Source organism: Stomoxys calcitrans, chromosome 5, assembly GCF_963082655.1.
Source record: "Stomoxys calcitrans chromosome 5, idStoCalc2.1, whole genome shotgun sequence".
Taxonomy (NCBI): Eukaryota; Metazoa; Arthropoda; class Insecta; order Diptera; family Muscidae; genus Stomoxys; species Stomoxys calcitrans.
Genome location: NC_081556.1, coordinates 40,600,626 through 40,615,391, shown reverse-complemented (window position 1 = coordinate 40,615,391; position 14,766 = coordinate 40,600,626).

Genomic DNA, 14,766 nt, shown 5'->3' with positions numbered 1-14,766 from the left:
AAAAGAGGCCCCTTATCATTTAGCTTAAATTTTAATCGGACTGCACTCAATGATATGAGAGAAAAATCCCTTGTTTTTTAATGGAATATTAATGGGAAATTTAGAAGTAGTGGTAGTAGTCTCTGGGATATGAACGCATGTTTTTACCATAAGCAAGCATGGTAACATATTCGCCAAGTTGGCCCCTAACTGACGAGAATGCCGGACCATCCTCGTTCGTCCTGCCTACAAAGCCTTTGCTGCTAGTTATTGATATGCCTAAAAGTCTCTGCCCGGAATCTCCACTCATATGCACATTTCGTGTTAAGAAGCAAAAGGAGGAAAAAGTAGCACAGCAGCAATGGCGTAAATTGAATCCGAATGTTAAGTAGCGAAAAACGCAAGACAGCTGCAATTTGCATGAAAAGATAGAAAATAGACAGACCAACAGACAACGGTGGCGGCGAGTTACTTAGCTGCGCCGACACACAAACACGCATGACGAGGAGGAGGTGGTCTCACTTAGAGAATGGACAAGCTAACTTGGAGTAGGCCCCCCCACACAGAACTTAATACTCAACTCGTTGCATATGGGGCTGGGTAAGTGCTTTGCCGCCGAGGTCCAACACTACTGGCCTGCCCTCATTTAGTGTCATCGAAGCCGAAAACAATAACAAACACAGCAATGCTATGAAGAGCATTTAGTTTACATAAGTCCCATACAAATTTCTTAAAGCAGGCAATTTTGTTTGAACCAATGCATACTCGTACATAGCTGGCCAAACGGCCAGATTGAAAATTCCAACAATTTATTACTTAACTCACTGCAATTTCATGTTTCTTGGTGGAGCTTAAATGGTCATGGTACAAATTGGCTCTTCTCTCTGTTGTTGTTGTTGTAGCAGTTTATTGTGTACTATCTTTCGTCTGCTTGATTCTGTTGAGTGTCAAGACCCAGGAACTCCGCGACTAAGATGGGGTGCGTCCACAGGGATCTGGGTCTGAGTCGAGTGGGTCTGGCCGGGCAGTTAAACAGGTGACGTGTATCGTGCGGTCCCTGGTTACAGTCGGGACATACATCTTGCACGTCGGCATCAATCCTAGCTCTGTGGGAATTGAGGCGGCTGCATCTGCCGGAACGTAATTGAGCCAGAATCACTCTGGTTTGCCGGGGGAGGTCGATTTCTTCGGGTGCAATGGGTGGCGGTCGTGCTCCAAGGACTACATTCACCCGGTAGCCAGTTAACGCGTCTGCTACCGTGTCTGCATGAATGTTGTTCAGACCCGCTTGATATGCCGCTTGATCTAGAGGTTCTCTCTTGTAGCGCTGGACCTCACGCTCTAGATCATGTAGATCTACCTTAAGGCTTCTGGGCGGTGGGTATCTATCCACAAGATGATGATTTGGATGATTTCTGCGATAACAGCCCAAAAGGTATTGCTTAGACAGCATGTAGTTATGTCTTCGCACTGGTAGGATCTTTGTCTCCTGGTGGAGGTGGTCCACATGAGAACTAAGGAGGCAGCCCGTCGCAGTTCGGAGGGCGGCATTCTGACAGATCTGAATATTATTCCACTGCGTGTCACAAAGCTGACGTGACCACACTGGCGCTGCATAACTTACCACAGACCGGCCAATTGCTTTGTACGTGGTCAACAAGGTTTCTTTGTCTGCACCCCAAGTGCTGCCGGCGAGTGACTTGAGGACCTTGTTTCTACTTTTGACTTTATTGCAGATTGCTGTGGCATGTGGGGAGAAGGTGTAGGAGCTGTCAAATGTGACGCCAAGTATTTTGGGACACTTGATGGTCGGAATCAATTCTCCATCGACCATCACAGTCAGCTCAGAATTCACCTCACGCGTATTTGTAGTGAACAGTGTGGCTGAAGATTTGGTGGCGGAAATCTTCGGATTTCTTGCAGCGAAATATGAGGCAAGCTCGTTGAGGTAGACGTTCAGCCTATCGCAGATGTCATCAATGGGTGGGGGGCCTGATGCCAAGATCGTACAGTCGTCCGCATATGATACGATCTCTATGCCGTCTGGAGGAGGTGGGATGGAGGAAAGGTAGAGGTTAAACAGAGCCGGAGATAGAAAGTGAGACCTGGTCTACACGTACACTGTCGCTATCTGGAACATCAGTTTACACAGATAAAATCAGGCTGCATGGGAGCATTAGGGAGGGAATTTTTTTATAGACTTCAGAATTGAAGAAATTAATCTAAATCACATTAAACTACTCTGTAGCTGCCATTAAAAATCTTATATTCCATTTAAATAAGAACGAACAAGTAAAAGCGTGCTAAGTTCGGCCGGGCCGAATCGTATATACGCTCCACCATAGATCGCATTTGTCGAGTTCTTTTCCCGGTATCTGAGGCTATAGACCGATTCAAACCATAATAAACACGTATTTTGGTGGTCATGAGAGGATCCATCATACAAAATTTCAGCCAAATCGGATAATAATTGCGACCTCTAGAGGCTCAAGAACTCAAGTTCCCAGATCGGTGTATATGGCAGCTATATCAGGTTATGAACCGATTTGAACCATACTTCGCACAGTTGTTGGATATCATAACAAAGTACGTTGTGCAAAATGTCATTCCAATCGGATAGGAATTGCGCCCTCTAGAAGCTCAACAAGTTAAGTCCCCAGATCGGTTTATAGGGCAGCTATATCAGGTTATGGACCGATTTGAACCATACTCAGCACAGTTATTGGAAATCATAATAAAATACGTCATGCAAAATTTCAGCCAAATCGGATAGGAATTGCGCCCTCTAGAAGCTCAAGAAGTCAAGACCCAAGATCGGTTTACATAGCAGCAATATCAGTTTTTGGACCGATTTGAACCATACTTGCGCAGTTATTCGAAGTCATAGCGAAACACGTTGTGCAAAATTTCATTCAAATCGGATAAGAATTGTGACCTCTAGTCAAGTCCCCAGATCGGTGTATATGGCAGCTATATCAGGTTATGAACCGATTTGAACCTTATTTGGCACATTTGTTGAAAGTCATAATAAAATACGTCATACAAAATTTCAGCCAAATCAGATAAGAATTGCGCCTTCTAGAGGCTCAAGAAGTCAAGTTCCCAGATCGGTGTATATGGCAGCTATATCAGGTTATGGACCGATTTGAACCATACTCAGCACAGTTATTGGAAATCATAATAAAATACGTCATGCAAAATTTCAGCCAAATCGGATAGGAATTGCGCCCTCTAGAAGCTCAAGAAGTCAAGTTCCCAGATCGGTGTATATGGCAGCTATATCAGGTTATGGACCTATTTGAACCATACTCAGCACAGTTATTGGAAAACATAATAAAATATGTCATGCAAAATTTCAGCCAAATCGGATAGGAATTGCGCCCTCTAGAAGCTCAAGAAGTCAAGACCCAAGATCGGTTTATATAGCAGCTATATCAGGTTATGGACCGATTTGAACCATACTTGGCTTAGTTGTTGAATATCATAACAAAACACGTTGTGCAAAACTTCATTCCAATTGGGTAAGTATTGCGCCCTCTAGAGGCTCAAGAAGTCAAGACCCAAGATCCTGGGTATTACAGCCCTGATGGCCAGTTAACACCATACCACCTCAAACATTCTGTGATCGCCACACTCATAGAAAAAATTTAGCTGAAAATAGCAAACACTGTTTGCTGGATATTAGTAGTTCATTTTTCTGCTATTATAGCAGTAGTTCTGCTATTACAGCAGTAGTTCTGAAATTTCAGAGCAGCAGGCTGACTGTTGAAAAGTTAATTGTTTGTTGAAATTGACTGGTGCTTAATTATGAAGGCGATATTAGAAGAAACAAGTAAGAGCGTGCTAAGTTCGGCCGGGCCCAATCTTATATACCCTCCACCATGGATCGCATTTGTCAAGTTCTATGGGCAGTATCTCTTTTTAGGTAAACAAAGAATATTGAAAAAGAACTGTTGTGCCATTGGAGGTATATCAAGTTATTGCCCGATTCGGAACATAAATGAATGCTGAACATTATAGTCATTGTGTAATATTTCAGTTCATTCGGATAAGAATTGCGCCTTGTAGGGGCTCAAGAAGCAAAATCGGGAGATCGGTTTATATGGGAGCTGTATCAAGCTATTGATCGATTCAGACCATATTAGATACGTATGTTAAAGGTCATGGGAGAAGCCGTTGTACAAAATTGCTTCCAAATTGGATGAGAATTGCGCCCTATAGAGGCTCAAGAAGTCAAGATCCCAGATCGGTTTACACGGTAGCTATATCAGGGTATATACCTAACTTAGCACAGTTGTTGGAAGTCATAACAAAACACCTCATGCAAAATTTTAGCCAAATCGGATGAGAATTGCGAGCTCTATGGGCTCAAAAAGTCAAGATCTAAGATCGGTCTATAAGACAGCTATACCAGATTATGAACCGATTTGTATCATACTTAACTCAGTTGTTGGAAGTGACACCAAAACACTACGTGCAAAATTTCAGTCAAATCGGATGAGAATTGCACCCTCTAGAGGCTCAAGAAGTCAAGATCCCAAATTGGTTTATACGGCAGCTATATCAGGTTATGTGCGCCATTCTTCGCACAGTTATTGAAAGTTATAATAAAACCCCTCATACAAAATTTCACCCAAATCGGATGAGAATTGCACCCTCTAAAGACTCAAGAAGTCAAGATCCAAGATTGGTTTACATGGCAGCTATATCAAAACATGGACCGATTTGAACCCTACCTAGCGCAGTTGTTGAAAGTAATACTAAAACACCACGTGCAAAATTTCTGTCAAATCGGACGAGAATTTCGCCCTCTAGAGGCTCAAGAAATCAAGGCCCAAGGTCGGTTTATATGGCAGCAAAACATGGACCGATTTGGCCATTTACAGTAACCAACGTACACTAATAAAAAGTATTTATGCAAAATTTCAAGCGGATATCTTTACTACTACGAAAGTTAGCGTGCTTTCAACAGACAGACGGACGGACATGGCTAGTTCGACTTAAAATGTCACGACGAGCAAGAATATATCTACTTTATGGGTTCTTAGACGCATATTTCGAGGTGTTACAAACAGAATGACGAAATTAGTACACCCCCATTACATGGTGCAGGGTATAAAAATACAAATACAAATGTGATTCTCAGTGGATGTTTACGAGTATAATCACCACTGCATTAAAACTTTCCATAATATCTTTACTTTAAATTTAGATGCAAAAGATTTTGTTTGCTGATTTAGCTGACCGAAATAATTGCTAATACAGCAGCCCTATGTTTGCTGAAACAGCTGTAATGTCTGCTTTTCTATTTTCAGCGGACAAAAACTGCTGTTTTAGCAAACATTTTTGCTGTTTTGAATAACAAATTTGGTTGAGTGCAGGATCTTCGTCTACAGGACCGTGCTATGGTCAGGCAGTCGAAAACAATGTAGACCTCGTCGCGGAAGTTAGGGATAAAAAGTTGAAGCCACCTTAGAAACTGAAACTAGGATATGGCATCAAGCCGATCTTTTTTGGCTTCTACTTAAGCTCAGGATTTAATTTTGTAAAATTGGTTTATCTAGAAATTATTTTCCTTTGCATTATTTTTTGCTTTTTCAAAAAACCTTATTTCGAATAGTTCGAATACTATTTCTAAGAAAGAAGTAGGGTAATTTATTAATCTAAAATGCAGACTTAAATATATTTGTATAAACTTACCTTTGAAATATCGAACTGCAAGTGTATTAATTGATGAATACGAGAAACAGCTACTATTTTGTGGGAAAGGTCCAGTATGCGCCTCAAGACAAATTTTCGTTAGCAAACACATGGTGACGAAGAGCTTGGCATTCGTTTGGACAAACTGCCACATCTTTTGTCATTTAAAGTGCGCATTTTTTCAAATTAAAGCATTATTTTGTTGACATAAATCCATTACGTAGTGTAAAAATGATCAAAGTAATAGTTTTCTTACAATGAAACCAAAAAAAAAAAAAAAATAATAACCAATGCCTTGAATGTCACCCTGTAACACAAAGCAAACCGTAAATTTCGCTTAGGATATTTCAACGCATTTCTTATGGCAAAGACAATTTCACTTGATGTTCATATTGCCCTTAAAATGCAAAAGTTCACTTTGCTTTACTATTTTCATAGCCAATTTTACAACCTTTTTTGATAATGACACAGGGTGACTATAACTCGATTAATTTTCTATGCTTCTCCTTTTTTGTCTTGGATAATCATAACAACACTGAATAGAATCTGAGAAAATGACGTTTTCACTTAACTCTCGCATTCTCTTTGCGCGTAACAATAACAAAACATGCATAGTGATTATATATACACACACACACACACGGCGAACAACAAACGCGAAAACCGTGGCCCTTCATAACACAATCGGTTTTTTTGCCATATTGTTTTTGCAAATTACATTGCATTTTTAATGAATTTCACTATTATTCATATAATTTATTAGTTGCACTTCTATTTTCTTTTGATTTATCACACTTTTGAACAGTTTTCACTGGTTTTGATCACTTTTTAACTCACTTTTTTAAGGAGGGCTTACTTACACGTGCGACCAATTGAAAAACTTTAACGAAACTGAAAAGGCTGAGCAACAAGTGGTTAATGGAGTGGGGGGAGAGTGGTAAGAGACAAATGTATTATGTTGTCATCGTGTTGTCAATGCAATTAAGAGAGATTTGGTTTTCAATGCATTGTTTAGAGTTAATGGAGCGTAAGAATAGATATGTAATAAAAAAAAGTGCGTCTCTGCAAACCTGACAGTTGCAAAGATCAGGAATAAAGGAAATATGAAGGGAGTTTGTTTAGCCCGATTATGATTGAACATGAACAAAGAAGATGTTAAGAGTGAAAAAGAAGCTGATTGAGGTAGACTTAAGCCAATCTGAAATTCAATTTGTGTTTGAATGTTTGTATGTTTGTATGTATGTATGTTAGTATGATTGTACGTTTGTATGTTTGTATATTTCTATGTTTGCATGTTTGTATGTTTGCATGTTTGTTTGTCGGTTTGTTTGTTTATTCCGTATAGACTCTGGAAGGAAACCATAGGCTATATAATTTTTTGATATCGGGAGGGGGGCGGACCATCCCCCTTACCCCTAAAAGTACTACCCAAAAATAAAAGTAAAACGATCGGGAGAATATGGGATTCAAATGAAAGGTATTCAAGAGTAGAGTACGATCTCCGTAATAAAAATTGGGTCCAAGTACTTGGGGGGCCGCTCCAGCCCCAAAACCCCTTAAGATAGGTTAATTTGACAATCATGACAATATGGGACTCAAATGAAAGGTTTTCGGGAGTAGATTACGAATATGGTCAGGAAATAGGAATAGTCTTTATGATTAATTGATAACGGAAGGGGGCGGACCCTCCACCGTTACCCCAAAAAACAACACCCAAAATCACAAGTGGACCGATAAGGACAATATGGGTATCAAATGAAAAGTATGCGGGAGTAGATAACGAATCTGGCATAAAAATTCATGTTGAACTATAGGGGGTCACTCCACCCCCACACAACCGCCCATAAAGGGCACATTAGCCAATCATGGATATATGGGACTCGGTTTGTTTGTTCCGGAGAGACTGCAAAACGGCAGAACCAATTTTCTCGAAATTTTCGTATATTTTGTAGGTTGGTCCGGAAGGAAACATAGGCTATATAATTTTTCGGAATCGAAAGGGGGACGGACCCTCCCCCTTATGCCAAAAAACACAACCCAAAATCAAAAGTGTACCGATCGGGACAATATAGGTATCAAATGAAAGGTATTGAAGTGTAGAATACGAATATGGTATTAACATTTGAGTCGAAGTAAACATCGGGCCGTCACAAACCCAAAACTCCCCCAAACAGACATAATGGGCGTTCATTTCAATTTGGGGCTCAAATGAAAGGTATTCGGGTGTAGATTTCGAATCTGGCATACAAAATCAGATCGAAGTATAAAGGGTCACGCCACCCCTCAAAAACGCCATTAAACCCATTATGACTGATTGATACTTGGCTGAACCGATTTCCTTAGAAATTTTCATAGATTGTGTACGCTTGTCTGGAACGAAACATAGGCTATATAATTTTAGATATTGAGTGGAGGCGGACCCTCCCCCTTACCCCAAAAACGCCACTCATATCGGAAAGTGGTCAAATGAAAGGTATTTGAGACCAGAAAACGAATATGGTATTGAAATTTGGGCCCAAGTACCCAGCGGCCCCTAATGAGAACATTACCTTAAGGAAAAGAACGTCTATTCCGCAAAAAGAATAAGGAAATGGAAAGACGTGAGTGCGAGCGCATTAAGATGTACAGGAGTCAGAATGAAGTCCGGAAATTCTACCAAGGAGTCAAACATCAAACCGATGGTTTGGTGCAGGCAGATCCTCCTGCAGATACAAAGAACTGACACAGATGACATGCTGAGGATATGGACATAACAGTTAACGCAACTGCTAATGTCCGACGGTGGCGGCGAAGAGGATACCGCAGAACCATTCAATGATGATGGTATAGAATGTCTACCTCCTAGTCAGAATGAGGTCCAAGTAGCAGTAACCCGACTAAAGAACAACAAGGCAGCAGGAGCCGACGGGTTACCCGCTGAACTATTTAAGACCGGAGGCGACACGCTGATAAGGCGTATGCATCAGCTCGTATGCGCAATTTTGCTATAAGAACGCATACCCGATGATTGGAACCTCAGCATACTATGTCCCGTGCACTGGAGACAATGTGCCAACTACAGAGGACTAAGTCTAAATTATGGAAAAGACCCGAGAAGTACAAATCAACACCTACCAACTCTTTGTTGACTACAAAGCTGCTTTCGATACCTCTTTACGTTCAAAGATATTTCAAGCCATGTCTGAGTTTAGTATCCCTGCAAAATTAATAAGACTCTGCAGGATGATACCATTTAATACCAAACGAGGTTTCAGACAAGGAGACAGCCTATCGTGTGATCTCTTTAATATCCTGCTGAAGAAGATTATACGAGTTGCAGATGTGAATAGATATGGCACACTAATCACAAGAGAACACATGCTACTCGCCTATACCGACGACGTCCACATCATAAGTCGGTCATCGGAAGTAGTAACTGCAGCCGCCTTTGAAAGAATCAAAAGAGAGTCAGTGTAAATGGGTCTAGCTGTAAATGGAGATACGACGAAATGAATGGCTTCAACTCCCAAAACGCCTTATAGAACAGAGCAGATAAAGAAAATGGAGAAAGTTGGGAACCACAACTTTGAGATAGTCAGTAACTTTATCTACCTCGGCACCGCCATAACCGAAACGAATGACACCAGTTTTGAGATAAAGAGAAGAATAATACTGGCAAACAGATGCGGCTTTGGACTAAGTAAGCAGTTTAGAAACAAGGCCAACTCTCGACAGACACGGACTCGGCTATAAAAAGGAGGCCCCTTATGATTGAGCTTAAACTGGAATCGTACTGCACTCATTGATATTTGAGAAGTTTGCCCCTGTTCCTTAGGGGCATTTTTGTAACCCGTCGGCTCCTGTTGCCATGTTGTTTTTCAGTCGGGTCACTGCTATTTGGACCTCTTTTTGACTAGGAGGTAGACATTATATACCATCATCATTGATTGGTTCTGCGGTATCCTCTTCGCCGCCAACGTCGGACACGTGTTGAATTATGTTTCTGAGGCATGGGTACTTGTGAAGGCAGATGAGACAGTGCTTGGAGTATTTGAGAGAAATATTCTTCGTAAAATATATGAATCAACTTGCGTTATTGAAGAATATAGGTGACGTACTACGAGCTGTATGACGACGATAGCATAGTTACACGCATTAAAATACTACGGCTGCGTTGGCTAGGTCATGCTGTCAGAATGGAGAAGAAGCTCCAGCAAAGAAGTCTTTTGAAGGCAAACAATGAGTCTATCTCTCTTCCTTTAGGGTGTTACAAACAAATTCACTAAGTTATAATACCATGTACCATAGTAGTGGTGTAGGGTATAATTGTCGCATGCGATGGTGGAGGGTTTTTTTAGAATTGGCGCTGCCGGTCTTACCACGATTTTACTTAGTTTTGGTTAAGGTCTTAGTTGTTATTTTAAATCAATTTTAAAACTACTAATTAAAACGAATTATCCCCAAATAAAACTAAAATTTTTTTTTGCTACAATCAACCCTTTATAACTCTTTGTCAATTCCAAGCATCAATTTCCTTTTTTGTCGTATGTGTCAATTCCGCTTTTTAGCAATTAACTTTAATCCCTAAAAGTCATTCAACCTTAGAAGAAAACCACCTACTCTGCCTTAGTAGTCACTCCCACAAAAATATAGGAGATGTGCACAATAAGAAGCTCCTCAGCCGCACTCACCTATATCCTGGTATGCAATGGTATGCTGGCTTTGAGGACGACAACAACGACGACGACGGCGACGAAGGCTTCCACTTCGTCTGCCATGACAATAGCAGCCAGTACAACAACAATAAAAACCAGAGAACGGATGCAAAGTGGATACATGGTAGACAAATCGAAAAGACAAACAATTCAAATATTTTTCTTATGAATTGCAAACGGTTTTAAATGCTCACTGACTCAGTTGGTCGGTCGCTTGGTCGCTTGGTCTTTCCTTGGGTTTCTTTCTGTATGCCACTTCATATCGTTTCATTCTTTAAATTTCTATACTTTTTTCCCCTTTTTGTTTGGCCTTTGTTTTGTACTGTCCCTTGTTTTGAGAGAGACAAAGAGAGGGAGAGAGAGGTAGAGTGGAGAGTCAGAGGAGTGGGAGTGACAAAATAAAATCGATGTCACCAAAGCTTCCGGTTATGAAATGCACCCTTTCGCCCTGTTGCCAGACCGTAGGTAAGGAAGCTGCCTGCTGCTTGGTTGGCTAGATGCATAAACAAACAGTTTATCCAAAGGATTAGGAAGAAATGTTTGGAAAACGGGCAACTGGGGAAGTTGGTAAAAGCATAAAGCATCAATTCAGGGAATTTGAATTGGCAAACAGGAGTTGTATAGGAAAAGAAATGATGTGTCAATATTATTTTTCTTTTCTTATAACAATTTCGTATTAAGCACTCTATGTACCGGTGGAAAGTGTTAACAAAAAAAGGATGTACTCGATTGGTAAGGTGGAAATGTAGCAATGTTCACAATTGAAAGTAATATCTTTTGGGGATAAGCGACCAACCAACTTGCATCGTTAAGTCGTTTGGCCTGAAACAGCTCGATTAATGGGGCACGCATAGATACCAAGGAATCCATTAGATCGCGAAATCAAAATTGGTAGACTTAGGAACTGCAATCTAAATCTTTCAACCAACGATTGGAAGATTGGTAGATTGGAAAAGACTGATTGGAACTAAATACGTGAAGCATATATACTTGATTCCAGCTTAGACGAAGACTTCTGAAGAAGACTAACACTGCCTGAACATCGGTCATTGTATCAAGGATAACGCAGTGTCCGTAGCCGCCACATGACCAAAGAAAAAGCTTCCTTAGCCTCACGACAGTGCTCGTAGCAATTTGTCTAGCCACAATGTCCAGAAGCATAAGATGTAGCATTAAATTCAGTGCATCATATGGGGTCGTCCTCAGTGCGGCTGTGATGCACAAACAAGCCACTTGGTGGACTTTTGAAGCGCCGTCCACCAGACCGCAACACCATATAACATTATAGATCTGACAACTGCAGTTTATACCCAATGCATGACGCGCGATCTAAACCCAGGACAAGAGTTGCCTTTCTTGCCATTTCAGGCAAAACACACTGAAGTATATCTCTTAAAGTGCTGGGAAACTTCCACCTAACCGCAATTGCCACATCATGAGCATACGCGACCACTTTTACGCCTTTTTCTTCCAGAGACAGAAAAAGGCGTAAGTCTTGGATTGACGGAACCCTAGTATTGCCATCCGGAAGATCATGTTACACGGATGGATCAAAGCTAGAGGACAGAGTGGGCCTGGGGGTTTACATTGAGAACCCAGGGAATGAGATATGTTTTAGACTGTCTGACCATAATACGGTCCTGCAGGCGTGAATGCGTGAAGTGCTGTGGTGCTAATCCGCGGATGTCGAGTGTGAACATCTTTACCGACAGTAAAATTGCCATAAGGGCAATAACAACCAGGACGGTAAGGTCACGAACAGTCTTGCTGTGTAAGAAGGAGATTAACACCATCTCTGAGGATGGCAAAATTCGCATCGTTTGGGTGCCGGGCCATAACGGAGTAAGGGGAAATGAAAGGGCAGACGATGTGGTTGTGAAGGCCAGAAGTTAATACACCTGGTTAACCCGAAGCCTTTTGGGTCGACGCTGTCCGAGTTAAGGGAGTGGGCAACGAATGCGCATGCAACATTGTGGAACAGCTAAACGGTCGCTACGACGGTGAAAATCCTATGGGGTGATCCAGATGGTGAGAAGACAAAGCTATTACTGAAAAGAACCAAACAGGAGTTCAGTATAGCTATTGGGACACATAGGACTACGAGCTCACTTATGTAAATTCGGTGCGGCAAGTGATAGCATGTGTAGGGCATGCGGGGAAGATGATGAGCTTTTGTCATTGCCCGGCTTTCGCGTCTAACAGATACCGGCACTTAGGTGGAGACACAATGCCAGACATGAACCAACTAAGGGGAGTGGTATTGAAAACAATTAAGGATTTTGTAAGTAGCACGGAATTCCTAACTTAAAATTTTCTTTTTAGAGGTAACTTTAAAGTTTGTGGACCCGATTACTGGCTTAGGTGTAGGTCCATAGTGGCATGGGGCGGATTAATATCTGCACAATGGTTTCAACCTTACCTAACCTAACCTACGGTAGAGTTGATGCCTAGAAACTCCAACTCCTTTATAGATGATGTCGGTTTTACATAATTGAAAACACCTTTAGTGTCAAGAAATGCTATCATTCTGTATTCCTTGGCAGCGAGAGAACCCTCTATGTAGCCGACTAGGTCGTGAAGAGCTGTTTCAGTGGATTTGCCTTTACTATAAGCATGCTGCTGCCGCGATAGGCGATCTCCAGGGACTTTTGCCCTAAGATATGTTTCTATCAACCTCTCAAGAGTCTTCAGCATAAAGGATGACAGACTAATAGGCCGAAAATCTTTCGCCTTCGTGTGGTAGGGTTTTCCTGCTTTCGGAATGAAAATGACCTTCGTGTCCCTCCATTCCACGGGTATATATGACCTTCTTCTACAAGCAGAGTATATCTCCCTATGCCATGGAACCAGTCTATCAGACACAGCTTGTAATTCAACCGGTGATACATCATCGGGGCCTGGCGACTTAAAGGAGTCGAAACTTTTTATGGCCCAAAGGGTTTTCGGACACAAATTCTGTAATAACCTTCGACAAATGCATACCAGTGACACTTCCGGCGCCACGTTGTCTGTTAGAGACTTTCCCGGGAAATGACCATACATTCTCCGACTTAATCTCCGACTTCTGAATATACCCCACCGTAATAGGTAGCGAGGAAAGAATCTTCCTCAGTATAGAGGCCTCAGATGTATTCCCCACGAGGTTGCAGAATTTTTCACCGGATTTGTTTTGAGCCTTTCTCAGCTCGCCCTTATATTTTCTTAGCTCAGCCTTATAGATGTCACAATCGTATGGTGCTCTTGTGACTTTTGCTCTGTTGCAGAGTTTTCTGCAGTCCTAACTTAGACCAGCTAGCTCTGGGGTCTACCATGACCATGGCATTCAGGGCCTCCGTGATCCGCTTGACCATTATGCGAATATCCTCCGTAGTTTCAACTTCTTTTTCTAGTCTAGAAGGAATAGAAGTGCAGAGTTTGTGCCGAAATGTATTCCAATCTGCCTTTCTTCTATTTAGCCGCGGGAACACTTCTGCAGTATTTTCTCCAGGGTGAAACTAATGTAACGATGATCAGAGAAGCTGTGGCATCACTTTCTACAATGAGACTTGTCTTCCCTGTAGAAGCGGCATCTCTGAATCGTGTGCCATATATACGGAATACAGCCTGTATTACTAAATCTTCAGTGCTTAGTGACGGAAGAAGAAAAATATGCACGCTACTCTTTGCAACAATACAGGCTTTATATCCCCCATTCCCCGTACCCTAGATTAGTTTTAATCCCGGAATTCTTAGTCCACGAACCATTCTTCCACACTCCCGAGGTTCCCGGATAAGAACCACAAAAAATCCTCTTGCCATCAGAAGGACCTTTAGTGCTGTAGAAGTTGCCTTACAATGGTGGGGATTTATCTGCGAAAACTGGACCATAGTCAGGATTTAGAACTTCCACCACTGTTGCGTTAGCCTCATCTTCTGATTTCGCCAAGAGTTCATCCTCACAAAATTCGTTAGATCTTGTCATGATGAGCTTCCATACGCAGCCAGGGGCAGGTGAGAAAGCAGTGGAACCACTCTAGCTCAGGACACTGAGCACTTGCGGTGTGGACTATTCCTCCTTAGACGCTTCACTGCTGCTGACGAAATATCTTTTGAGTTCTGTCCCGCGCCAGTGGTAGACATTGAGAACAGTCCAACTGGATGACCCACCCCATCGGGTCCCGTTTCAATGCCTTCCCCTCCTGTCTCGATTGTGGCAAAGGGATTTTCAGTCTCTTGCAAACCGCCAGACTTTAACGATGTCGTCGATTGTTCCTCAGGCAAGTGTTCAGCTTCTTTAGACCTTCAGTTTCTCCTTCTGACTTGTTGAGGTCTGCGACTTGTTGAGGTCGGCGAGACAGCCAGAGTTTAGTACGAATACTGCATGTCTCCGGTCAGCATCCAATCTTCCAGTCGG